Genomic DNA, 27739 nt, shown 5'->3' on the forward strand with positions numbered 1-27739 from the left:
GCCCCCTAGTGTCGTTTTAGGGAACCATGCACACAGTGACTTAGATGGGTTGCTATGGTGACAAACCAGCCCAGTCTGCTAGTAACTGGGAAAAAGGAGGGGCGGTAAAAAGAGGGAAAAAGAGGAGTAGAAAGTAGGAGAGACAGAGAGAGGAGAGAGATGATGTGAGAAGCTGGGAACCTCCCAGGCTCCCCCGGCATTGCCTGGGAGCGCGAGCTCGGTGACTGCGCCAGGGCAAGGAATGTGTGCGCTGAATAGGGAGAGTCCCCAGAGCAAAGAACCCTGGCGAGAGGGTTGTAGCAAAGAGGGGCAGTTGTGGAGTTGTGGGAAACCCAGAGAGGGGCAGAGAGAACACTAGTGAAGAGTGTTATAGCCCAAAGGATTTTACCCCTGTGTGCTGAGCTGTGAGCTACACAGAAAGAGGGTCAGAGCTATAAGTGTGTGCTGGAGGTAAGTCATCCTGTGATTCCTGCATGTGTGTACTGGAAACAGAGGCTGAACTGTGAGTAGCTGTGAAACCACTGTGACAAGGAGAACCCGGTATGTACTGTGACAACACCAGCAGTGTAAGATGTGTATAGGAGGAGTAAGGAGATGTACTTGTAACCATATTCATATTGCTCATTAAGAACTGTGCTGGAGAGAGTAAGGAGCTGTATATAGTTCTGTGTTGCAGCAACCATTAAAATTATCCTGCTGGAGGAAGAGGATTGTAAATAAAGAGTTCAGTTTGTTATAGAGATGGTCTGGAGCCCAAATTATTGCAACTCTTATTGCACTGTACCACAATGTGACATCACCTGTGTCCCACTAAATACACAGAAACACCTGCATGTGCAGGGAGCCCCTGGTCATTTACACCCATGCCCCTCAGCAAGCCAGTGCTTGAGAAAGAGGTGCAGTGTGTAACATTTGCACCCCACCCTACACACAGTGACAGGGAGTTACATATAAATGAATTATATTTTAGCAACATTTGTTTGTGCATTTCTACAGTCAAATTGCTAATCCAAACTGTTTCACCATTGAAAAACAATCGTTATTTTTTTAAACTGGTAAAATGGCTTCACTGTTCACTGTTTTAATGTCCAAAACCTTGTTGGACTAGAATAAATAAATAAAAATGGATTTCATGTAAAGAAGCCTCCTCTGAATTTTCACTGTTAAATTGCTTAACAAACCTAACATGGTACAAATACATGTGTATGATGCTCTGACAGGTTCTTGTGGATGGCAACCACTCTGTTCTTTTCTCTAGGGAGAGAGAGTGCTACCGACCCTGACAGAGAGAAAGGCGAGACCCAATTAGAACAAGCCTCCAAGCTAGCAGGACACACACTTAGCAATTGCTTTTTAGAAGGGTGACACAGGGGGACCCTGGATATTCACGGATCATCAATATTATAATCTGTATATTCTGTATAATCTGTGTATTATCTGTGTAGGTCATTATTTGTCACTCTGTAATACTTATTATCGTAGTTAGATTTCAACTTGCTATATATTTAGTTAAGAAATATTATTGAAATTCTTCTTCTGAGGCAGATGCAGATTGTTAATTCTTTGAAATTATTAATATCTGTACATATTACAACAAATAGAGTTTCATTAAATTAGACTCAATGGTAACAAATAAGATAAATCTAAGGGAAATAAATAGTATTTAGCACAATTTCATATCTATAGAAAAACATACAATATTTTATCAATGAGCAAATAAAGAACTCTGTAAACTTATAGCATATCCTAAAGTGACTACAGTCCAGTTTTAGTACTATTTATTAGAGATGTTCACTGACCCCCGTGTTTTGGTTTTGGATTTAGATCTGGATTAAGTTTGTGTTTTGGTTTTGGCAAAACCGCCCTTGCGTGTTTTGGTTTAGGTTCTGTATTTTTTAGAAAAATAGCTAAAATATACTAAAATCATTTTTCTCTTTTTTGTTGTTACATTATTATTAAACCTCAATAACACTAATTTCCAGTCATTTCCAGTCAATTTTGACCACCTCACAGGTCACAATATTATTTTCATCCATTTTTGGACAAAGACTACAGTGACCCAGCTGGATGCTAAGCGACAGAGTAAAGACACAAACACACGGCAACTCGTAGCACATCTAGGAAACATTTCCACACAGCAGTGGCAGAAAAGAAAAGTGGTGCAAGATGTAATTGTCCTTGGGCCCTCCCACGCATCCTTATGTAAGATATTGAAAAGGACATGTACATTTGAACAAAGCAAGCACTCCAGTGACAAGGAGTGCTTGGTTTGTTTGGGCCCCCACAAAAACAAGCTACCAATAGCTTAGCTGCCTTAAGCCCAACAGTGCTGTCAATGAACTCTACATTATTTAGCCATGTCTGCTTGTGCTGCATCTTTAATCTCCTTCTCTTCTCTGGATACCTCCCTCTCATCCCTGAAGAACTGCCAAACTTATATAGACAGAGGAATGGATATTACAACTGGAGTGGCATTAGACAGACTGTGACACAGAACATGTGGGCAACATGGAATCCGTTATCTTGGAATACGCTGCATTGAACAGAGATTTATACCAATATATAAATGCAGTTGAGGAGACCGCATTTAAATTAAAGCGTGACCCACCGGATGAGATCTCAAATTTAAGAGAGCTTGTCCACGAGAGATACACTGTGCATCAGAAGAATAATACAGAGGAGGCACTGAGGCAGAATTATATATATGTATATATCATGATATATATATCCAGATTAAAGAACAGCTAAGAGACCAGATAAAACACATGGGTGTGTGTCGCCCTGCAGACGAAGATTTGGAAGATGAAGTCAAGGAGATCGCCGTCACCCAGAGCACTCCTATAACACAGTTGAAGATGATGAACCCATTGAAAAACAAAGTATGTGGTCACTCATACGAGAGAGAAGCAATTGAAAAGATGACTGAAAACAAACTTCAGCACTTATAGCACATAGGTAACACTGGCACACAGCGGTAGCTGAAAGGAAAAGTGGTGCAAGATGGAATTGTCCTTGGGACCCTCTTACCTACCCTTGTAATCGATCTTAAAAAAGACATGCACACTTTAACAAACCAAGCACTTCAGCGACAAGGAGTGCCACTTTTGTGGCTGAAGTGCTTGGTTTGTTTGAGCCCCCCACAAAAAAAGATAACAGTGGACTTAAGGCAGCTAAGGTAACAGTGCTGTCAATGAACTCTACAGTGGCAAGTTGTTGTCATCATTGTCAGCCTCATCCTCACCCTCATCAGTGTGTACATCATTCTAACACAATTCAACTTTAATTGTACCCTGTAGGAGACCCCCATTACAGAAGTCTCTATAACATAAATGTCAAAAATAAAAATGTAAAAAAAAAAACTTTCACTGTTTTAAAGAAAAAAACACATCTTTAATAAACGTGAAACTTACTGTAAAAAACATAAAATTGCCAACGTGTCATTTTACCCAAATATTAATAAGCATTCCAGCATCAGCTAGCTTCCATCTCTCAGCTAGTTCCCAGCACCTGCAATCTACATTGTCACCATCCTCATCCTCATCAGTGTGTACATCGTTATCACTCAATATTAAGTAATCCCGGCTGGAATCCACCATTACAGAAGTCTCTATACTTTGATCTAAATGCTAGTAAAGGCCTTCCTCATGGAATTTGTGAATTTGTAGTTCATTTTACGACAGAGCAATTTTTGGGCAATTCTTTTAGACCAGACCAAATGTCAAAATGTTCTACTGAATCATCTTTGGTCTCTTAGAAAAGCTTAGTTTTTTCATGGCAGCAGTAGCCTGAGAAAATGAAGGAGGGGACATTGTCCTGTCATGTACCACTTCAGATGTCAACCTGCTCACCATGAGCTCATTGCATCTCTTGTAATCTGGGACAGTGGGAAATAAAGAGAATACATAGCTCTTAAATCTAGGATCAAGCATAGTCGCCAAAATGTAGTAATACGATTTTCATAAGTTGATAACTCTTCAATCCTGGTGAAGTGATTTAAGTACTTCATCTACAAGTCTGACATACTTAGCGTAATTTCTTTGTTTCATCTTCTCCGTCAATTTTTCAAGGTGCTTTCCAAAAGTCTATTTATGGGAATCACTTTGCTCAAGCTATCAATGTCTGAACTCAGTTCACAGGTGACTACTTTGAATCATTTCAGCACCTTGCACAACACGCAAAGTATTTTCCTCTGCGCTGGACTAAAATACATTCCCCCTCCTTTCCCAATGTCATGGCTTGTGGAGTAAGCGTTGATGGCTTTTCACTGTTCCTCCATCCTCACAAGGACATAAAGTGTGGAATTCCACCTTGTTACCACCTCTTGCTTCAGTTGGTGGCAGGGCAAAATAAATTGTTCTTGCAGCTGCTGCAATTTCCTACATGCTGTTGCATAATCCTGAAAATTACCCTAAATATTTCGGGACATGGACAGCATCTCCTGCATGTCATTGTCATTTTTTAAAAAGTTCTGTACCACCAAGTTGATTGTGTGAGCAAATCAGGGAATGTCATGAAATGCTCTAACAATATTGGTGGCATTATCAGAAATCACATATTCTCAGGAGAGTCCAAGCAGGATAAACCATGTTGCAATGACATCCCTTAGTTTTTCAAACAGGTTGTCAGCGGTATTACCTCTGACCTTGTCTCATCTCTAAGTAAACGCCTCTCACTCCCGCCTTCAATAATTCACCCGTGCTGCTCCCCACTTATTGAATTCCCTACCATGCTCAATCAGACTTCTCACATCCTTCAAATCTTTAGATGCTCTTTGAAAACCCATCTCTTTTTTAGAGTTGACCTTATCCTCGATAACACTATTCACACTAATGCACCCTCACAACTATCCCAATCTCTACTCTGAGCCATACTCGCTCCTTTTGTTTCAGCTGTGCCCTCTTCTCTTTAGAATTTATGAGGTAAGCTCTCTAATGAGCAGGGTCCTTCATACCCTTTGCTTTCATGTCTCCATTCATTTTGTCTGCCTTGTCTGTTCTTCGTTTACGTATATGTCTTGTTTTATGTATGTCCTTGTCTTCCCTACTGTACGGCGCTGTGGAGCACTGTGGTGCCTTGCAAATCTACGATAATAATAATAATAATAATAATAATAATAATATGCCTCTTAGTGAAGCAGATGATACACAGAGTAGCCTGCCTCTAAAAAAATGTTCTGTTCTTGGGTACATGCTGCTGCTTTCCCTGCTGGTGAAGGCAAATCACCAACCCAGTGGGCTGTCACAATCATATAATCTTTAGTGTGCCCAGTTCTGCTTGTCCACATATCTGTGTTAAGTGTACAGTGGGTAGAATGGCATTTTGTAGCCCAATAATTACATTTTTACGAACCTTCTGGTAGATGTGAGGAATAGCTTTTCTAGTAAAATGGTGTTGTGATGGAATTTGGTAACAGGGACAGAAGACGTCAAGTAACTGTCTAAACCCAGCTGCATTAATAGTGTATATTGGTCGCAGATCTAATACTAGTATAGTCGCGATTGCATCTGTGATCTGCTTTGCAACTGGGTGACAGCTTTCATATTTGCTTCCTTTTGCAAAGAAATGTTTAACAGTCATTTGTTGTTAACTACTAGTAGTCTTCTTCTTGGTCTGCTTCTGGGTTGAAGATCCACCCCCAGCAGCAAGTACAGCAGCAGTGGGCCTAACGCTCAAGGATTCTTCTGAAGAGTCCTGGATAGGGGAGGAGTCATCTCGTCTTAGAAACTTGTATGCAGGACTAACTCCAATCACTTGTGAAGATATTGATGATGAAGGTGTTGGGGGTGTAGATTGCAGGTGCTGGGATCTAGCTGAGAGAAAGGAGGTAGCTGATACTGGACTGCTTGCTGTTATTTTTTAGCATAAGTTTCTGATTTTCACAAAAGCTTTCCATGAACTCGCTTCAAATGGCGTAACATGGATAAGGTTCCTAGATGGTTAAGGTCCCTACCTCTACTGACTGTGGCTTTACAATGCTACAAATGGCTAGACAACTGTTGTCAGGATTTGTGTAAAAATAATTCCACACATAAGAGGCGGATTCTTTGGTTTTATGGCCAGGCATGACAATGGCCTTTTTCTTATCACTGACAAGAACTGCTGCAGTCTTTCTTTGAAAGTGTATGAAAATAATATTGTGACCTGTGAGGTGATCAAAATTGATTACAAATGACTTGAAATTAGTGTTATTGAGGTTAATAACAATGTAGGGAGAAAAAAAGCAAAATTATGTTATTTTAGCAAAAAAAATTGGGTTTTTAGAAAAAGACACAGATCCAAAACCAAAACACACAAGGGTAGTTTTACCAAAACCAAAACACGAAGTTAATCCAGATCCAAAACCAAAACCAAAAACAGAACGCGGGGATCAGTGAACATCTGTAGTAAAAATAATTGCACACATAAGAAATGGATTTTTTGGTCTTATGCTCAGGTATGACAGTGGCCTTTTTCTTATCACTGGCAAGAACTGCTTCCACTGGTGCAGGACTTACACAAACAACATCATCCTCATTAGCGCCGGAGTCAGCTACACAAATATCCCCCTCATCTTGTTGCAAATACAAAGTGGTATCCTACATATGTGTATCGCCGGCTACACTAAGAGGCATATCGCTGACAACCTGTTTGAAAAATTAAGGGATGGTATTGCAGCATGACTTATCACGCTTCGACTCTCATGAGGATATGTCATTTGTGATAACGCCACCAATATTGTGAGAGCATTACAGCAGGGAGAATTTCATCAGATTTCCTGTTTTGCTCACACAATCAACTTGGTGGTAACAAGCTTTTTTAAAAAAATGACAGTGACATGCAGGAGATGCTGTCTGTGTCCAGAAATAATTCTGGTCATTTTGGTATTCTGCAACAGCATGTAGGAGATTGCAGCTGCTGCAAGCACAATCGAATTTGAGGGGGAATGTATTTTAGTCCAGCATAGTGGAGAATACTTTCCGTTTTGTGCAAGGTGCTGAAACCACTCTAAGTAGTCACCTGTGAAGTGACCTCTCCTGTTTCTGTGTGAGCTATAATTCAGTAGAATATCACTGGAGACTTTTAAGAAAATGCCACCCCTCTTCTTTTTGTTTTAGGTATGACGCTGCCCAACTGCATTAGAGACTGCCAAGAACCGTGCTATCCCTTCTGTGTCTCTCTGTGAAATGGCGCCAGGTCGCTGTGGAGGGTGGTGCTTATAGAATTCAAAACTCGCGAGATATGATGATGCAACAATGATATTTTGCCTCGTTTTCACTTTTGAGGGCGCACGAAAGTACCGAGTCGGTTCGCCTCGGTACTCTGATCGGCGAAGTTTGGGTGAGCATCTCTACTATTTATCTGTTCCTTTAGTAGGGTGTAAGTTCAGTCGTTAAATTAAGGCACAACTGGGTAGTGAACCTTAATGTTCAGTTTAATTGCAACTTGTAATTCCTTACATGTCTTTATCAACTGTCTAAATGTTTGTAGATGCAAATATGTTGTTGAGTTTCAGTTGGCCAGTACTTTGGAGTGTGTAGCAATTAGTCAACTAGTGGTACCACATATTGTAAATGTTAGTGGGGTGATGTTGTTGGTTGCTGTCTCCTGGTCTTGGTAGGCTTGTCCCTGAATAGATTATATTAGGTAAACCACAGTACATTTTTGAAACATTCTCAGTTGTCGTTGAAGTCTCTCCTGGCATTCAGGATTGTTGCCATCCAGTGTCGGACTGGGGCATGAAGGGCCCACCGGGGGACTGCAACGCTAGGGGCCCATCAGAGGGTGTGTGGCCAGCCATCATAGAGGCGAGACCAGACACTAAAGGGAGAGTGGTCAGCCCACGAAGGACAGCTAGCACCATAGTGTAGTATATAAAGAATGTAGTGTGCTCATCCTTCTCTTTTAAAATGACAGGCTGACTGCGCACTTAGTTACTAACCTGCTCATGCTCCTCTGGGCGGTTGGATATCCGGAACTCCTACTCTCATCTGCCCTGCTCAAAGTGAAAAACACACTACCGCGCAGGTTCAGAGAGCCCAGATGCGACTCTCTGCACGTGTGTGGTAGTGTGTTTAACGGGAGTGTTTGGCAAAAACAGGGGGGGGGGGGGAGGAGTTGCGCTCTACCCCTACTGTTGCAAGAGCAGCATTAACACAGGTTATCCCTCTCTACGAACTAATAATATCCTGAAAGTTAAGCGCTCATTGACTTATGTATTATTCCAAGTGTAATGCTAATAATAAAATTTGTATTCTTTTATCTTGATTACAATTCGTATTTTTCTATATCTTGTATTAGGCTGTGAGCAAGAGGCTCGGTTCAATTATTGGGATAACAATTAATGTTAGTTTTATCACAATTTATTGAACCCTGGTTAAAATTAGGGATGAGCGCACTCGGATTTCTGAAATCCGAGCCCACCCGAACGTTGCGGATCCGAGTCGGATCCGAGACAGATCCGGGTATTGGCGCCAAATTCAAAAGTGAAACTGAGGCTCTGACTCATAATCCCGTTGTCGGATCTCGCGATACTCGGATCCTATAAATTCCCCGCTAGTCGCCGCCATCTTCACTCGGGCATTGATCAGGGTAGAGGGAGGGTGTGTTAGGTGGTCCTCTGTGCTGTTTAGTTCTGTGCTGTTTAGTTCTGTGCTGTGCTGTGCTGTTTAGTGCTGTGCTGTGCTGTTTAGTGCTGTGCTGTTTAGTGCTGTGCTGTTTAGTGCTGTGCTGTTTAGTGCTGTGCTGTGCTGTGCTGTGTTCTGCAGTATCAGTCCAGTGGTGCTGTGTGCTGTGCTCTGTCCTTCTGAGGTCAGTGGTGCTGCTGGGTCCTGTGCTGTGTCCTGTTCAGTCCAGTGGTGCTGTGTCCTGTGCTCTGTGCTTCTAAGGGCATAGTTATTTCCCCAATATTCCCCTGTGTTTAAAAAAATAAAAAAAAGTTTTTTTAAAAAATACCAAAAACTACTTTAATATTTTTTAATTACCACAAAATTTTCACAACCAATCCTGCAGTATAAGCCCATTGGTACTGCAATATTACCAAGTTCACACATTCAGCAGTAAAAGTCCAGTGGTACTGCAATATTACAAAGTTTACACATTCTGCAGTATCAGTCCAGTGGTGCTGTGTCCTGTGCTCTGTCCTGCTGAGTTCCGTAGTGCTGCTGGGTCCTGTGCCGTGTCCTGTTCAGTCCAGTGGTGCTGTGTCCTGTGCTCTGTGCTTCTAAGGGCATAGTTATTTCCCCATTATTCCCAAGTTTTTAAAAAATAAAAAAAAAGTAAAAAATAATAAAAAATTTAAAAAAAAAAAAATATATAATAATTATAACCAAATTTGCAAAACCAATCCAGCATTATAAGTCCATTGGTACTGCAATATTACCAAGTTCACACATTCTGCAGTATCAGTCCAGTGGTGCTGTGTCCTGTGCTCTGTCCTGCTGAGTTCCGTAGTGCTGCTGGGTCCTGTGCCGTGTCCTGTTCAGTCCAGTGGTGCTGTGTCCTGTGCTCTGTGCTTCTAAGGGCATAGTTATTTCCCCACTATTCCCAAGTTTTTTAAAAATAAAAAAAAAGTAAAAAAAAATAAAAAATTTAAAAAAAAAAAAATATATAATAATTATAACCAAATTTGCAAAACCAATCCAGCATTATAAGTCCATTGGTACTGCAATATTACCAAGTTCACACATTCTGCAGTATCAGTCCAGTGGTGCTGTGTCCTGTGCTCTGTCCTGCTGAGTTCCGTAGTGCTGCTGGGTCCTGTGCCGTGTCCTGTTCAGTCCAGTGGTGCTGTGTCCTGTGCTCTGTGCTTCTAAGGGCATAGTTATTTCCCCACTATTCCCAAGTTTTTTAAAAATAAAAAAAAAGTAAAAAAAAATAAAAAATTAAAAAAAAAAAAAATATATAATAATTATAACCAAATTTGCAAAACCAATCCAGCAGTATAGGTCCATTGGTACTGCAATATTACCAAGTTCACACATTCTGCAGTATCTTGTGCTACATATAATGGAGACCAAAAATTTGGAGGATAAAGTAGGGAAAGATCAAGACCCACTTCCTCCTAATGCTGAAGCTGCTGCCACTAGTCATGACATAGACGATGAAATGCCATCAACGTCGTCTTCCAAGCCCGATGCCCAATCTCCTAGTACCGGGCATGTAAAATCCAAAAAGCCCAAGTTAAGAAAAAGTGGCAAAAAGAGAAACTTAAAATCATCTGAGGAGAAACGTAAAGTTGCCAATATGCCATTTACGACACGGAGTGGCAAGGAACGGCTTAGGCCCTGGCCCGTGTTCATGACTAGTGGTTCAGCTTCACCCACGGATCTTAGCCCTCCTCCTCCTCCCCCCCCCCTACAAAAAATTGAAGAGAGTTATGCTGTCAGCAACAAAACAGCAAACAACTCTGCCTTCTAAAGAGAAATTATCACAAATCCCCAAGGGGAGTCCAAGGGTGTTGGTGGTTGTCAAGCCTGACCTTCCCATCACTGTACGGGAAGAGGTGGCTCGGGAGGAGGCTATTGATGATGTAGCTGGTGCTGTGGAGGAACTTGATGATGAGGATGGTGATGTGGTTATTGTAAATGAGGCACCAGGGGGGGAAACAGCTGATGTCCATGGGATGAAAAAGCCCATCGTCATGCCTGGTCAGAAGACCAAAAAATGCACCTCTTCGGTCTGGAGTTATTTTTATCCAAATCCAGACAACCAATGTATGGCAATATGTAGCTTATGTAAAGCTCAAATAAGCAGGGGTAAGGATCTTGCCCACCTAGGAACATCCTCCCTTATACGTCACCTGAATAACCTTCATAGTTCAGTGGTTAGTTCAGGAACTGGGGCTAGGACCCTCATCGGTACAGGGACACCTAAATCCCGTGGTCCAGTTGGATACACACCAGCAACACCCTCCTCGTCAACTTCCTCCACAATCTCCATCAGATTCAGTCCTGCAGCCCAAGTCAGCAGCCAGACTGAGTCCTCCTCAATACGGGATTCATCCGAGGAATCCTGCAGCGGTACGCCTACTACTGCCACTGCTGCTGTTGCTGCTGTTAGTCGGTCATCTTCCCAGAGGGGAAGTTGTAAGACCGCTAAGTCTTTCACCAAACAATTGACCGTCCAACAGTCGTTTGCCATGACCACCAAATACGATAGTAGTCACCCTGTTGGTGTTAGACGTGCGCCCGGTGTCCGCCATCAGTGGAGTGGGATTTAGAGGGTTGATGGAGGTATTGTGTCCCCGGTACCAAATCCCCTCGAGATTCCACTTCACTAGGCAGGCGATACCAAAAATGTACAGAGAAGTACGATCAAGTGTCCTCAGTGCTCTTAAAAATGCGGTTGTACCCACTGTCCACTTAACCACGGACATGTGGACAAGTGGTTCTGGGCAAACGAAGGACTATATGACTGTGACAGCCCACTGGGTAGATGCATCCCCTTCCGCAGCAACAGCAACAGCTGCATCAGTAGCAGCATCTACAAAATGGCTGCTCATGCAAAGGCAGGCAACATTGTGCATTACAGGCTTTAATAAGAGGCACAACGCTGACAACATATTAGAGAAAATGAGGGAAATTATCTCCCAGTGGCTTACCCCACTTAGACTCTCATGGGGATTTGTGGTGTCAGACAATGCCAGTAACATTGTGCGGGCATTAAATATGGGCAATTTCCAGCACGTCCCATGTTTTGCCCACACCATTAATTTGGTGGTGCAGCATTACCTCAAGAGTGACAGGGGTGTGCAGGAGATGCTTGCGGTGGCCCGCAAAATTGCTGGACACTTTCGGCATTCAGCCAGTGCCTACCGCAGACTAGAGGCACATCAAAAAAGCTTGAACCTGCCCTGCCATCACCTCAAACAAGAGGTTGTGACGCGCTGGAACTCCACCCTCTATATGCTGCAGAGGATGGAGGAGCAGCAAAAGGCCATTCAGGCCTACACAGCCACCTACGACATAGGCAAAGGAGTGGGGATGCGCCTGAGTCAAGCGCAGTGGAGACTGATTTCCGTGTTGTGCAAGGTTCTGCAGCCATTTGAACTTGCCACACGAGAAGTCAGTTCCGACACTGCCAGCTTGAGTCAGGTCATTCCCCTGATCAGGCTGTTGCAGAAGCAGCTGGAGAAAGTGAGGGAGGAGCTGGTAAGCCATTGCGATTACAGCAAGCATGTAGCTCTTGTGGATGTAGCCCTTCGTACGCTTTGCCAGGATCCGAGGGTGGTCACTCTTTTAAAGTCAGAGGAATACATTCTGGCCACCGTGCTCGATCCTCGGTTTAAAGCGTATGTTGTGTCTCTGTTTCCGGCGGACACAAATCTACAGCGGTGCAAAGACCTGCTGGTCAGGAGATTGTCCTCTGAAGAGGACCGTGACATGCCAACAGCTCCACCCTCATTTTCTTCCACATCTATGGCTGCGAGGAAAAAGCTCAGTTTTCCCAAAAGAGGCACTGGCGGGGATGCTGATAACATCTGGTCCGGACTGAAGGACCTGCCAACCATTGCAGACATGTCTACTCTCGCTGCATTGGATGCTGTCACAATAGAAAAAATTGTGGATGATTACTTTGCTGACACCATCCAAGTAGACATGTCAGACAGTCCATATTGTTACTGGCAGGAAAAAAAGGCAGTTTGGAAGCCCCTGTACAAACTGGCTCTATTTTACCTGAGTTGTCCCCCCTCCAGTGTGTACTCGGAAAGAGTTTTTAGTGCAGCGGGGAACCTGGTCAGTGAGCGGCGAAGGAGGTTGCTTCCTCACAACGTTGAAAAAATGATGTTTATAAAAATGAATAATCAATTCCTCAATGAAGTACAGCACTGCCCTCCAGATACTACAGAGGGACCTGTGGTTGTGGAGTCCAGCGGGGACGAATTGATAATGTGTGATGAGGAGGAAGTACACACTGTAGGGGGAGAGGAATCAGAGGTTGAGGATGAGGACGACATCTTGCCTCAGTAGAGCCTGTTTAGTCTGTACAGGGAGAGATGAATAGCTTTTTTGGTGTGGGGGCCCAAACAAACCAATCATTTCAGTCAAAGTTGTTTGGTAGGCCCTGTCGCTGAAATGATTGGTTTGTTAAAGTGTGCATGTCCTATTTCAACAACAGACCTCTCAACTGCAGCTCATCCCTCCTCTGCGGGGATAATGTCTCCTGTGCTCTGACACGTCACTCTGTGTACTCTCAGCCTCAGGATCTGACACTACAGCTACCATGCCTCTTGTAGCAGCCCTCACTCCAGGGCCTCTTCCATGTGCAGTGTCCCCCTCTCTCTTGGGTTCACTATAGTGGCATGGAGTTCTCCCCCTCATCCAGGGCACACATTCCTTGCCCTGGCTCAGTCACCACGCTCAGACTTCCAGGCAATGCTGGGGGAGCCTGGGAGCTTCCACCCCAGGTCCCCAGCTACAACTCTCCTCTCCTGTGTCTTCTCTCTCTTTCTGACACTTTAAAGATCGTGCCTTTAAATGAAAAAGTCAGTCTTCATTGCACGACTATGTGCAAGTGCAACAGGGACATTTTTTTGGGTTTACAAAGTCAAACAATAACACTACGACCCTGTCTGTCTGGGGTCTGTCAATGACGAATTGTCTGGAGCATGTTTGGAGGAGGTATTGTGGCCCCGGTATCAAATTGGGTACCGGGGCCACCCCACTATGCAGTCCAGATACTTGTTTGGTGGAATTCCGACACGTGGAGGGTTTTTAAATTATATTGTGGCCTCGGTACCAAATTGTGTACCGGGGCCACCACACTACGCAGTCAAGATACTTGTTTGGTGGAATTCAGACCAGTTGAGGGTTTTATTATTATATTGTGTGGACCACTCTATCTATACCACACTACAACTCTATACCACTCTATTTCCTACTTTAATTCTATTTAATTCTATTTCCTACTTTAATTCTATTACTAATTAATTACCATAAAGAGGAACAAAAAAAACCAATTTTACCAAAAGTATAATATGACTTAGACTTACAAACACTACACTTTAAAGATCGTGCCTTTAAATGAAAAAGTCAGTCTTCATTGCACGACTATGTGCAACAGGGACATTTTTTTGGGTTTACAAAGTCAAACAATAACACTACGACCCTGTCTGTCTGGGGTCTGTCAATGACGAATTGTCTGGAGCATGTTTGGAGGAGGTATTGTGGCCCCGGTATCAAATTGGGTACCGGGGCCACCCCACTATGCAGTCCAGATACTTGTTTGGTGGAATTCCGACACGTGGAGGGTTTTTAAATTATATTGTGGCCTCGGTACCAAATTGTGTACCGGGGCCACCACACTACGCAGTCAAGATACTTGTTTGGTGGAATTCAGACCAGTTGAGGGTTTTATTATTATATTGTGTGGACCACTCTATCTATACCACACTACAACTCTATACCACTCTATTTCCTACTTTAATTCTATTTAATTCTATTTCCTACTTTAATTCTATTACTAATTAATTACCATAAAGAGGAACAAAAAAAACCAATTTTACCAAAAGTATAATATGACTTAGACTTACAAACACTACACTTTAAAGATCGTGCCTTTAAATGAAAAAGTCAGTCTTCATTGCACGACTATGTGCAACAGGGACATTTTTTTGGGTTTACAAAGTCAAACAATAACACTACGACCCTGTCTGTCTGGGGTCTGTCAATGACGAATTGTCTGGAGCATGTTTGGAGGAGGTATTGTGGCCCCGGTATCAAATTGGGTACCGGGGCCACCCCACTATGCAGTCCAGATACTTGTTTGGTGGAATTCCGACACGTGGAGGGTTTTTAAATTATATTGTGGCCTCGGTACCAAATTGTGTACCGGGGCCACCACACTACGCAGTCAAGATACTTGTTTGGTGGAATTCAGACCAGTTGAGGGTTTTATTATTATATTGTGTGGACCACTCTATCTATACCACACTACAACTCTATACCACTCTATTTCCTACTTTAATTCTATTTAATTCTATTTCCTACTTTAATTCTATTACTAATTAATTACCATAAAGAGGAACAAAAAAAACCAATTTTACCAAAAGTATAATATGACTTAGACTTACAAACACTACACTTTAAAGATCGTGCCTTTAAATGAAAAAGTCAGTCTTCATTGCACGACTATGTGCAACAGGGACATTTTTTTGGGTTTACAAAGTCAAACAATAACACTACGACCCTGTCTGTCTGGGGTCTGTCAATGACGAATTGTCTGGAGCATGTTTGGAGGAGGTATTGTGGCCCCGGTACCAAATTGTGTACCGGGGCCACCACACTACGCAGTCAAGATAGATAGATGCGTATTGCGTATCATAGATAAAGTACATTCAGTGGTGTGGGGCAAATTGAAAAATATTCCAAATGCACTGACATTATCAAAAACAAGAGGTTGTCACACGCTAAAACTCCAACATGTATATGATGGAGAGGATGGAGGAGCAGCCGTATGTGTAGTGTAATGCAGATCTGTTGAAGGTTTTTTATATATTTTATTGTGGTGCCCAGTGCCCACTCCTCTACGCAGTCCAGATACATTTATTGGTGCGAATCATAAAAGTTCAGGGTTTTTAATATATATTGTGGTGACCCACTCCTCTACGCAGTCCAGGTACATTTATTGGTGCGAATCATAAAAGTTCAGGGTTTTTAATATATATTGTGGTGACCCACTCCTCTACGCAGTCCAGGTACATTTATTGGTGCGAATCATAAAAGTTCAGGGTTTTTAATATATATTGTGGTGACCCACTCCTCTACGCAGTCCAGGTACATTTATTGGTGCGAATCATAAAAGTTCAGGGTTTTTAATAGATATTGTGGTGACCCACTCCTCTACGCAGTCCAGGTACATTTATTGGTGCGAATCATAAAAGTTCAGGGTTTTTAATATATATTGTGGTGACCCACTCCTCTACGCAGTCCAGGTACATTTATTGGTGCGATTCATAAAAGTTCAGGGTTTTTAATATATATTGTGGTGACCCACTCCTCTACGCAGTCCAGGTACATTTATTGGTGCGAATCATAAAAGTTCAGGGTTTTTAATAGATATTGTGGTGACCCACTCCTCTACGCAGTCCAGGTACATTTATTGGTGCGAATCATAAAAGTTCAGGGTTTTTAATATATATTGTGGTGACCCACTCCTCTACGCAGTCCAGGTACATTTATTGGTGCGATTCATAAAAGTTCAGGGTTTTTAATATATATTGTGGTGACCCACTCCTCTACGCAGTCCAGGTACATTTATTGGTGCGAATCATAAAAGTTCAGGGTTTTTAATAGATATTGTGGTGACCCACTCCTCTACGCAGTCCAGGTACATTTATTGGTGCGAATCATAAAAGTTCAGGGTTTTTAATATATATTGTGGTGACCCACTCCTCTACGCAGTCCAGGTACATTTATTGGTGCGATTCATAAAAGTTCAGGGTTTTTAATATATATTGTGGTGACCCACTCCTCTACGCAGTCCAGGTACATTTATTGGTGCGAATCATAAAAGTTCAGGGTTTTTAATAGATATTGTGGTGACCCACTCCTCTACGCAGTCCAGGTACAATTATTGGTGCGAATCATAAAAGTTCAGGGTTTTTAAGATATTGTGGTGACCCACTCCTCTACGCAGTCCAGGTACAATTATTGGTGCGAATCATAAAAGTTCAGGGTTTTTAATATATATTGTGGTGACCCACTCCTCTACGCAGTCCAGAAAGATACCTTGTTGCAACGTTTTGGACTAATAACTATATTGTGAGGTGTTCAGAATACACTGTAAATTAGTGGAAATGCTTGTTATTGAATGTTATTGAGGTTAATAATAGCCTAGGAGTGAAAATAAGCCCAAAAACTTGATTTTTAAACTTTTTATGTTTTTTTCAAAAAAAATCCGAATCCAATACCTTAAATCCGAACCGAGACCTTTCGTCAAGTGTTTTGCGAGACAAATCCGAACCTCAAAAATAACGAAAATCCGGATCCAAAACACAAAACACGAGACCTCAAAAGTCGCCGGTGCACATCCCTAGTTAAAATACATAAAAATACATTAATATAGACAAATAAAATACTCCAATTAAACTACAGTATTTATATTATGAGGCATTGATTTCTATATACATACATATGGTATGGCATCAATTGAACATACATAAAAAATCAGACAAACCTAGGTATATAGACCTGGACTAGTCTAGCTACTGGGAGGCAAATGGCAGTGGGTATAAATGCTGCATTGATCCAGATATAACACAGTCACTGATATCTCAATAAAATAATGTTCATAGCATACAAGTCCAGTAGATGGGAATTGGTATTTCTTTCAGTCTCTGCTAGGTCAATATAAATATTCAGATCACTGTCCACATATATCACATGGTTATTGCTGCGATGCTTTCAAATTTAACTTTGTTTACTTGCAGTTTCAATGTATATAGAGATGGTGACCGGGTACCCAGTGTGCTGAAATCAGAGGATGTTTCTCGTGGTCCGTGCTTGTTACTGTTGGAGAGGAAGGTGCCTGCGTTCCACTGGGGAACGCATCTGTCCCTTCCTGTTCTCGCGTATGTCCAAAAGATGAATTGTATGCAAGTCGGGAGTCAGCTGTTTTCTTAGCTCCTCCCTAACAACGGAGGGGGCGTGGCTATAATGTGGCGGGGCCTACCGGTGGATAGTCCTGCTGCCCTGCAGGCCAGTCCGAGCCTGTTGCCATCTATGGTTTCACTCCTTATTCCTCCTACTGTTACCAGGAATTGTCACTAGTCTAGCAACACTCTTCTCTCTATATACACTGAGGGCCTGATTTTGAGTCAGGAGCAAAGCATAGAAAAGAAGCAAATTTGAACCTTGGCAAAACCATGTTGCATTAGAGAGGGAGTTAAATTTAAAATATAGGGACAAATTTATAGTTGGTGTATGGCATGTCATAAAACAACTTTCATTTCAGTGTAAATATAAAGCTATCATGTATCTGTGTGCCCTTGCATGCAAAAAATTAAATCAATTTGTACCCCTTGCATTTTAATATAGTTTGTTCAGATGCAAAGTTGCTCCTTTTCTTTGCTTTGCTCCTAACTCAAAATCAGGCCATGTCTTTCTTCTCCTCCTGTCAGTCGATCTCTTTATTCTCCACACTGCATTTTCCTTTTAAGCTGGTTAGTCTCTCTCTCAATGCACACTGCATCCTCTCTGTTTGTCTGTCAGTTTCTAAAAAATACTCACAATACTCAATGAACCCTGAGCAAGAAGTTCCATGCTTGTTGTGAGGACACCAGGGTTAGAACCTAAGTTCACTCGATACCTGGCCCCCTAGGTTCACGGAATCACACAGGGAAGGACAGTCCCAGTCAGGCCACAAATGAGTTATTCCGCAGGATGGCCAATAAGCTGGTCTCAAGTACTTGTCCTCCAATATTGATGATCTTAGCCGATCGGCCAACTCTCCACCATCTTAGTTCCTTCCCCTCCAAAAATCCTGGCGCACACATGTGGAGATGGTGCCCGCCGAGATGCCTCCAGCTCCTGTGCCCGAGAAGCGGGCGAAGATGCCCGCCATCGCCGCGTCCCTGGAGGGACAGAAGAGGTCCCCAGCTCCGGTGCCCAGCAAGAGGGTAAGGAAAGAAGAGAAATCTTACTTACTGGTCCGGCGATCCAGCGGTGAGTATACATCCTTCTTCTTTGCAGGTCCCGTCTGTGGAGGAAGGATGAGCCAATCAGGGCTCATCTTTCCCCGCTGGCCAATCAGCGGCCGGATACGCGAGCCAATTGCGGCTCGCGCCCGGCCATTCAAAAGAGCCGCAGGAGAAGAGATCGCCGGCGGGGAGCCCTTGTAAGGGCTGAGAGCGCCCCCGCCACCGGACCAGGAAGAAGACCCGCGCCGAAGAGGAGAAGAGGCGCCGCCGGCTGGAGGGTCTGGAAGACCCGGAGAAAGAAGAGAAAAACGGCGTGGCAAGCTGAGATTCCTTGGTCGGGCACAAGGCCCATGGGATGGAGTAAATTAGGGGCACAAGGCCCAGGGACTTGGGCACTAGGCCCCGATAAAGTTAGTGGGCCAGTAGGCCACAATACTTTTGTTAACGGGCACAAGGCCCTGTTAGTTAGTCAGGGGGCGTGAGAGCCCCAGGTGCAAGGGCACAAGGCCCTTAGGTAGTTAGTGGCCTAGAGGCCATAGGAAGGCCACAGGGCCTGGTTAGGGGCTGGTAGCCCGTAGGCTTAAAAGGGCACAAGGCCCTCCGTTAGTCAGGGAGGCCACAGGCATCAGTAGGCAGGGGCTAGTACCCCTAGGTAGCAGGGCACAAGGCCCTAGTTAGTGGGCTCAGAGCCCTGAGTTAGAGAGGGGGCTGAGGCCCATTAATCAGAGCACAAGGCTCTGTGTGCAACTGGGATAGAGGCCCATGGTGTGAAGGGCAGACGGCCCTGGTGGTGTGGTAGAGGCGTGAGAGCCTCGTGAGTGTAGGCGCGGTCCTGTGTGAGGTGAGCACACGGAGTTAGGAGGTACAGTAGAGCGGAGGCTCCTGTGGGTGCTGTAGCAACCGGCTGGTTGGCTAGCAGCAGTGTGCTCTGGTGAGTAGCGTGCAAAGTACTGTATACTGCATTTATTTTGTCTGTGCGGCGAGTATTGTTTGTATTACTGTATTTTGGGGTGTGCTACATAACTGTGTCCAGGGGCAAGACGTCAGGCCCCCATTAAAGGTAGGCTCTTGTTCCTGTGTTGTTCTGTGCTAACCCCTGCTGTAGGGGACAAGTGTAGTTACCAGCGTCACATAGTCAGGGGAGAACACACGTAGTTTTCCCGTCCCTTAGGTCCTCGGGGTCACACTGGTTCCCAGAGGGGGTGGCTAAGTGAGTTGGTGGCAGTGCAGCACACCTTAAGGCAGTTCCAGGGGCGGCCCGTGGTTCTGGTTGAGGGTCCCCAAGGCCGGTTCCGTGCAGGCGGACCTGTGGCTCCGGACGTAAGGACACGTGTGAGATACCCGAGTACAGGCAGTCGGGCGGTTCAGTTTCGATCAGCTGTTTCGTGCGGCAGTTGGCCCACGGGTTAGTGTGCTGTTCCACTGAGCCTCAGCCGGGCTTGAAGCAGCCGGTCCTTAGGGTCTGTGGGTGACCCCATAGCAAGAAGGCAGCTTCTTGGTACGACGTGGGTGAGGGGGTTAGGTACCGCCCTCCGGTTTAGTCCGTGAACACCGGCTGGTGTTCCCCGTAGTGGTAAGTGAGCAGTTCCGTTAGTGCACCACACCTAGGTAGACATAGTTGTTTGACGTAGTTGCGTTGCCGACCATTAGAACGTTGTTAGGGTCGGGTCGCTGTTGTAGTCAGGTTAAGTTTGTGGGTGCCATCTTAGTCTCACTGAGAGCGCAGAGGGAGGCTGTGTGTTCTTGTCATCCGCAGGAGTCGGGAAGGTGCAGGAGAACCGTATCGGAAGTGGGAGTGTCCCGGTGAGTATCACGCTCGATTCTTCCTTTCAGTTAGGCCCTCACCGGCAGGTGTGTGAGGTACTTGAGGCGGGATTAGTCCTCGGACTAGTCTTGGTCTTAAGTGCCTGTAGTCCCCCGCGTATTGGCAAGAGCAAAGCGAGGAGGCGGCAAGTGGGCTTGGACTGAGAGTGTCCTTGTTCGTTGCCGTATTCTCGGACAGCCCTTACCTGGTAGGCACGGCTGTAATCTTTGTCTCTTTCTTAGAGGGACGTGGTTGGAGGTGACAAGGGTTTCGGCTGCGGATCTGCTGGGATTGGATCGCAGCTGGAATATCGGAAGCGGACTGGAGGTGACCATCGTTTATAAGGTAAGTTTGTTTGTGTTGCGTCTGTCCCTGTTTCCCCGCAGGGGGCGCTACATTTTGGCGTAGTCGGCAGGATCAACGATGGCTCATCGGGGGATCATTCCGCGGTACGAGGGACCCAGCTGTGTCCTCTCTTGTGACGAAGTGGCAGCGTTCATGAAGCAAGTCCTGGAACGTTGTGAGACAAGGAAGAAGAGGAAGAACGGAGGTACTAAACTGCAACAGGTGGAAGAAATGTGGTGCTGGAAGTGTGGGTTGTCCGTACACTTCGCATACAACTGCCCAGAAGATGAGGAGGTCTTTGGTGAGTGGGAGGACGACGAAGTCTCCGATGAATGGGAAGATGAAGAAGTCTTTGAGTGGAAGGACGAGGAAGCCTTCCATCAATGGTCTCAAAAGAAGTCGGAGTCTGGAGGGAAGGATCGGCAGAGCCTGCTGACTGTTGGATCGCAGGTGATTGTCCCGTCCAAGCAAGATTCGCGACCGGAATACCCGCGGCAGACGGATGCTGGACCTGGGGTATTGGAGACGTCGGATACATCAGACGACTTGTCCGTGGCTGTGGAAAAGTTGGTCCCTGGAGACGAAGAGAGAACTGAGCAGACCCTCCACGGAGAGGCGTTGTATCCGGAGACATGTGAAGATGTCTGCCCGGTGGTACCTGAGAGGGTGGAAGCCATCAGTACCCCGGAAGAGAGAGCTTCTGAAGAAGTACTGCCTGAAGAAGACGGTACTTTAGAGAGCGCAGCTGGAGAGTGGTGGATGTTGTCACCTTCCAAAGAAGCTTTACTGCACAACCGAGGAGGTATCGGATGAATGGGAGGTTCCGGCAGACGCCGAGGAAGAGACCCCCTGGATACCGACTTCGGGCGAGGAAGTTGCCAGGATGGTGTGGATCCTGCGTGAGAGGGCCTTACCGCGAAGGATCCGGTGGACGCAAGTCAGGGATGCCGGTAAGCGACCCTTGGAGGTGGACGTAGAGGAGAAGACGTCGATTGTGGGGACCACAATGGAAAAAGGCGGCGGAAATGTGGAGATGGTGCCCGCCCAGATGCCTCCAGCTCCTGTGCCCGAGAAGCGGGCGAAGATGCCCGCCATTGCCGTGTCCCTGGAGGGACAGAAAAGGTCCCCAGCTCCGGTGCCCAGCAAGAGGGTGAAGAAAGAAGAGAAATCTTACTTACCGGTCCGGCGATCCAGCGGTGAGTATACATCCTTCTTCTTTGCAGGTCCCGTCCGCGGAGGAAGGATGAGCCAATCAGGGCTCATCTTTCCCTGCTGGCCAATCAGCGGCCGGATACGCGAGCCAATCGCGGCTCGCACCCGGCCATTCAAAAGATTGGCGCCGACACGAGCCAATCAGCGCTCGCGCCGGCTAATGACGTCACGCCGGCGACTATATAAGTCGCCGGGAGCCATTTTGTCAGAAGAAAGTCGGCGGCCGAGGGAGAAGGACGTCGTGGGACGTCCGGAGCGGCGAGTCAAGCAAAGAAGCCGCCGGAGAAGAGATCGCCGGCGGGGAGCCCTTGTAAGGGCTGAGAGCGCTCCCGTCACCGGACCAGGAAGAAGACCCGCGCCGAAGAGGAGAAGAGGCGCCGCCGGCTGGAGGGTCTGGAAGACCCGGAGAAAGAAGAGGAAGACGGCGTGGCAAGCTGAGATTCCTGCGCGGAGCAGGTAAGTTGACTCAGCGTTAATTCGGGCACTAGGCCCGTGGCCACGGTCGGGCACAAGGCCCGTGTGATGGAGTAAATTAGGGGCACAAGGCCCAGGGACTTGGGCACTAGGCCCCGATAAAGTTAGTGGGCCAGTAGGCCACAATACTTTTGTTAACGGGCACAAGGCCCTGTTAGTTAGTCAGGGGGCGTGAGAGCCCCAGGTGCAAGGGCACAAGGCCCTTAGGTAGTTAGTGGCCTAGAGGCCATAGGAAGGCCACAGGGCCTGGTTAGGGGCTGGTAGCCCGTAGGCTTAAAAGGGCACAAGGCCCTCCGTTAGTCAGGGAGGCCACAGGCCTCAGTAGGCAGGGGCTAGTACCCCTAGGTAGCAGGGCACAAGGCCCTAGTTAGTGGGCTCAGAGCCCTGAGTTAGAGAGGGGGCTGAGGCCCATTAATCAGAGCACAAGGCTCTGTGTGCCCATGGTGTGAAGGGCAGACGGCCCTGGTGGTGTGGTAGAGGCGTGAGAGCCTCGTGAGTGTAGGCGCGGTCCTGTGTGAGGTGAGCACACGGAGTTAGGAGGTACAGTAGAGCGGAGGCTCCTGTGGGTGCTGTAGCAACCGGCTGGTTGGCTAGCAGCGGTGTGCTCTGGTGAGTAGCGTGCAAAGTACTGTATACTGCATTTATTTTGTCTGTGCGGCGAGTATTGTTTGTATTACTGTATTTTGGGGTGTGCTACATAACTGTGTCCAGGGGCAAGACGTCAGGCCCCCATTAAAGGTAGGCTCTTGTTCCTGTGTTGTTCTGTGCTAACCCGTGCTGTGGGGGACAAGTGTAGTTACCAGCGTACACATAGCCAGGGGAGAACACACGTAGTTTTCCCGTCCCTTAGGTCCCCGGGGTCACACTGGTTCCCAGAGGGGGTGGCTAAGTGAGTTGGTGGCAGTGCAGCACACCTTAAGGCAGTTCCAGGGGCGGCCCGTGGTTCTGGTTGAGGGTCCCCAAGGCCGGTTCCGTGCAGGCGGACCTGTGGCTCCGGACGTAGGAACACGTGTGAGATACCCGAGTACAGGCAGTCGGGCGGTTCAGTTTCGATCGGCTGTTTCGTGCGGCAGTCGGCCCACGGGTTAGTGTGCTGTTCCACTGAGCCTCAGCCGGGCTTGAAGCAGCCGGTCCTTAGGGTCTGTGGGGAACCCCATAGCAAGAAGGCAGCTTCTTGGTACAACGTGGGTGAGGGGGTTAGGTACCGCCCTCCGGTTTAGTCCGTGAACACCGGCTGGTGTTCCCCGTAGTGGTAAGTGAGCAGTTCCGTTAGTGCACCACACCTAGGTAGACATAGTTGTTTGACGTAGTTGCGTTGCCGACCATTAGAACGTTGTTAGGGTCGGGTCGCTGTTGTAGTCAGGTTAAGTTTGTGGGTGCCATCTTAGTCTCACTGAGAGCGCAGAGGGAGGCTGTGTGTTCTTGTCATCCGCAGGAGTCGGGAAGGTGCAGGAGAACCGTATCGGATCAGCTGATCCAAGCTTCCTGTGACATCCTACCCCTCACTCCTGGGGCACATGTAGTACCGGATCTGTTCACCGGGTGAAATTTAGTAACAGTACAAGGGCACCGATATCCTTGGTCGGGCCCACTCACGACAGACCGAGTTGTTCCGATTTTATCCCAATGGGACCCGGTCTTGTCACACTTGTGCACACCTCTCATGTGATCAGCTGAATTGTATGTTGCTGGGGGATTTTTCATGTCATGTGAAAGAAGAGAAATCTTACTTATGCAGATAGTCCTTCTAATTGTTAAAATACTAGCTGTCTGACTTAATATTTAAAGCACACTTGGTGCATCGTGCTTATGTGGTTAGAGAGTTTCATTAAATATTTACATACATGTATCATATTACTCTTTATATCTAAGCCCTATATTATTGCTATTTACATTCCAAATGTTAGATCAGACTTTGGGGTTAACCAAACTATTATAAACATATGTTTATTTGCTACTGATGGATTTTTAGGGTGCTACATTCAAATTAGTACAAATGGCTCATGTGCTCACTTTGGGCCTGAGACATTAAGACACGTTGTGGCTGGATCACTTATAACTTATTTGTGGCTGGATCATGTAGAAATAATTTATTGTAAAAATGTATTTCAATTAGTGGTGCAGACACTAATGTATATAATTGCAAATGCACTTATCATGTTACATTGGGATGTGTTTTGTATGGAAATGTCTTGTTTAGGGTTTTGTAACTTTTCTATAGTAGTCCCAAGTTAGCATATTTGTGTAGGGCATGTGTTTTTGAAGCTGTGTAAAGACCGGTGAACTCGTGCTATTTAGACCTATTCATCGCTCAGTGCCCCAAATGTCTGTTTAGCCTGTATACACAACAGGGGGCCACTGCCTTCCTGTCTGGTGTGGCTGCTTCTCAATAATGCAAGCAGCAAGTTTTAGCATATAACAGAGTAGTGTAAATACTGTTAACTTTGCATTGCATGTAAATCCATGTTTGGGAAACATATTGTATCCTGATACTAAATATAACTCAGACGTGTTGGGGGCGGGGAGGATCAGGGGGCGGATATTCCCCCTACCAGGAGTTATGTCAGAACTGTATAAAAAGTGGGCTGTTTGAGCATGTAATGTTCATACCATCTTTCTGGATGCCACTAGTACATTCAACCAGTGACTGTGAACTGTCCTTGTTAGGACTACTTGAGCTAATAAACCATCTTTTGCTTCAAGAACGTGCTTTAACGACTACTTACCCTGCTGTAAATTTCTGTGACCTACAGATTAGACCCAAATCTAATCCATTCTCTGGATGTTCTGAGGTGGGCCCAGCATTCCAGTACTAACGCTCTGCCCGCTACCTGCTGCTCTGATAAGTGTGATAGGCCAAAGGGGAACCATCCACACCAACCCTGATCTGAAGGCGAGAGGTCAGGTATACCAGCCCAGGTGTATCAGCAAGGGAGTACCCTAGCAGCGAGAGCTACCCAGAAGGAAGCGGTTCTAGGTGTCGGGGTAGGAGCCTAGTGGTAGGAACAGCTTAAGCCCCTCCTACTGTGGTTAGAGGGTGCAATTGGGATAAAGAAAGGGAACAGTGATGATGATGATGAACAGTGGCAAAGTAAGCCCAGCCGGTTCCCAGCAACAACCAGGTGGCATAGGCGGTCCATCCTGTCACATTCGCATTTCTGTTTCTTTGTGCGTATTGCACACAAATCCCATCCACACATGCGCACAACAGAGCCACTTTACTGCCAACAAATACAAGTCTGCTGCACAGGCAAAGGACACTTACTACTGTTTATGATTTCATGGTGTGAACAGGCAGGTATATTGTACCTTTGATGTTGTGAAAGGTGTTGGGTTGATGTGAAGCTACTTCTAACTTAAGCAGGTTGCTGTTTATTGAACTTGGTAACATAGACTTGATGCAGGTACTCACAGTTGGTAGACACTACACTGCTGTACTGTACAGTACAGCAGCAGCAGGTTCATACATTCTAATGCAGTATGTATATAGAGGTTTCCTTATACACTCATATGCAGGCAGGTTATTGTATGTTGCACATCCGTGCAGGATTATTGTGGTCACAGACTCTCCTATAGCTATACTAGGGAGCCTCTGTGTCACATTCTAGAGGTTTTTAGGGTTTTACTAATTGATTATATGAAGCTACTATTTGCTGCGTCTGCTCCCTTTCACTGTTCAATGGAAGTGTCGGCGCGAAAGCAGAACTTTCCGGTTTGCGCTGTTCACGTTTGCATAGTAGTGCATATCGGAAGCGAGGCGTCCTGCCTCACTTCCTATCCCACTAGGCCACTGGGGATTACAGGTATAGGAGAAAGAGCGTAGCGCTCCTATTCTAATATGGTGAAAGGGCATGGTGCCTTAGTTAATGGACAATGACGGCGTTTCCGTGCACTAACGTCCGAGTCAGGTTTGGGAGAACGAGCTAGAAGCATGTTTCCCGGCGTAAAGTGTGCACCTCCCAGGAGTCTAGTTTAAATATGCAAGCAGCAACGTTCACATGTGTCAAGCTGTGTGTATTGACAGCAACACTTGACCGTCGGTTTCAGCTCACAGCTGGGTATGTTAGTAATGAAGAGAAAGTGAATGCATACAAGGCCATCTGCAGGAGGCTGCAGTTGCAGTTGGGGAAAAGGCGCTCAATCATGCAGCTCCAGACGCGATGGAGGGATTTGAGGTGGAGACAGACTAACCTCCTCCCTGAATTAAGGGCAGAGATAGCTACGTGTAAGTTTGCTATCAATTCCACTGTCCCTTCAAATCTAAGTGCCCCATCAATATAATATATTGATATATTTTCCAATCAAAAACAAGATAGCTTATAATAAATTTCATTGCTCCAAAAACCACCCTTGCTAGGTTTTAGTCATGGATGTAATTAGTTAGTTAACTGCAGGTCAAGTCCATCTGAACTGGTGTAGTGGTGTATTTATATGGCCAATGATGGACCATGTGTGGTCTTGAATATTTCACATTGTAAGCTAACATAATGTGCATGTATGTTTGAGACAAAAAAAATCCAAAAAATGTAACCGGTCATATTTATCCAAAAGGATGCCCTTGCATCCCCTGTCATGACCATGGACATGAGGAAGCACTACTTGACCAGTTGGCACAAGAGGAGGCGGCAGCCCAGGAGGGGGAGGCAGCGGAGGCCCTCATAGAGAGCGACAGTTTGTCAAAGTCTCCAGTCCTCTTCAGCAGTCAACCTGAATAGGCTGAGCAGCCACACGTGCTGGTGGAAGAAAGTAAGTACAGGGATATTGTAATGTAGTGGACTTTTAAAAAAACTAATTTGCGCCAGAAACACGTAGACATGTGAAACAGTTTTCCTTTTCTATAGTCACAATTTACAATACCAGGGGACATGCCAAGTACTCACAATAGGAAACCTGCTCCCCCCCACACTTTTTGTCTTGTGTGGAGCTGGCCGGTACAGCAGTGACTGGCTTGAAAATTGTTGCCTGGTTGGGTGATACTCTGCTTAGCAGCCTATTGGGAACATTTCAAATGAAAAAAAAATGCAACCAAACTAGCAAATTACACACTATTATACTATTGTGTTCAGCATAACATAAACCTTTGGCTTGTTTTTACTTAATATACAATTTGTGACCTCTACTGAGCTTGCAAAATGTATTGAAGTACACCCATAGAGCTAGCATTCCACCATATCAATGTATTAAGAGGGCATTTTCTACTTTTTTTTCATTTCCTTTTTTTCAGCTGGCGAGCAGTTGATGTCGCCACAATACAGCCTCATTCCAAGATGCTGCCCATCCCAAGTGTT

General features: G+C 45.5%; 1 long non-coding RNA gene across 1 annotated transcript; it reads left to right on the forward strand.

Moving 5' to 3' along the window:
- On the forward strand, positions 1 to 27118 carry LOC142158537 (uncharacterized). Its single transcript, XR_012692793.1, has 3 exons — positions 1 to 450; positions 7095 to 7317; positions 27003 to 27118. It is a non-coding gene; the product is annotated as an uncharacterized LOC142158537 (long non-coding RNA).
- The last annotated feature ends 621 nt before the right edge of the window (positions 27119 to 27739 follow it).

The sequence above is a fragment of the Mixophyes fleayi genome, chromosome 5, assembly GCF_038048845.1.
Source record: "Mixophyes fleayi isolate aMixFle1 chromosome 5, aMixFle1.hap1, whole genome shotgun sequence".
NCBI lineage: Eukaryota > Metazoa > Chordata > Amphibia > Anura > Limnodynastidae > Mixophyes > Mixophyes fleayi.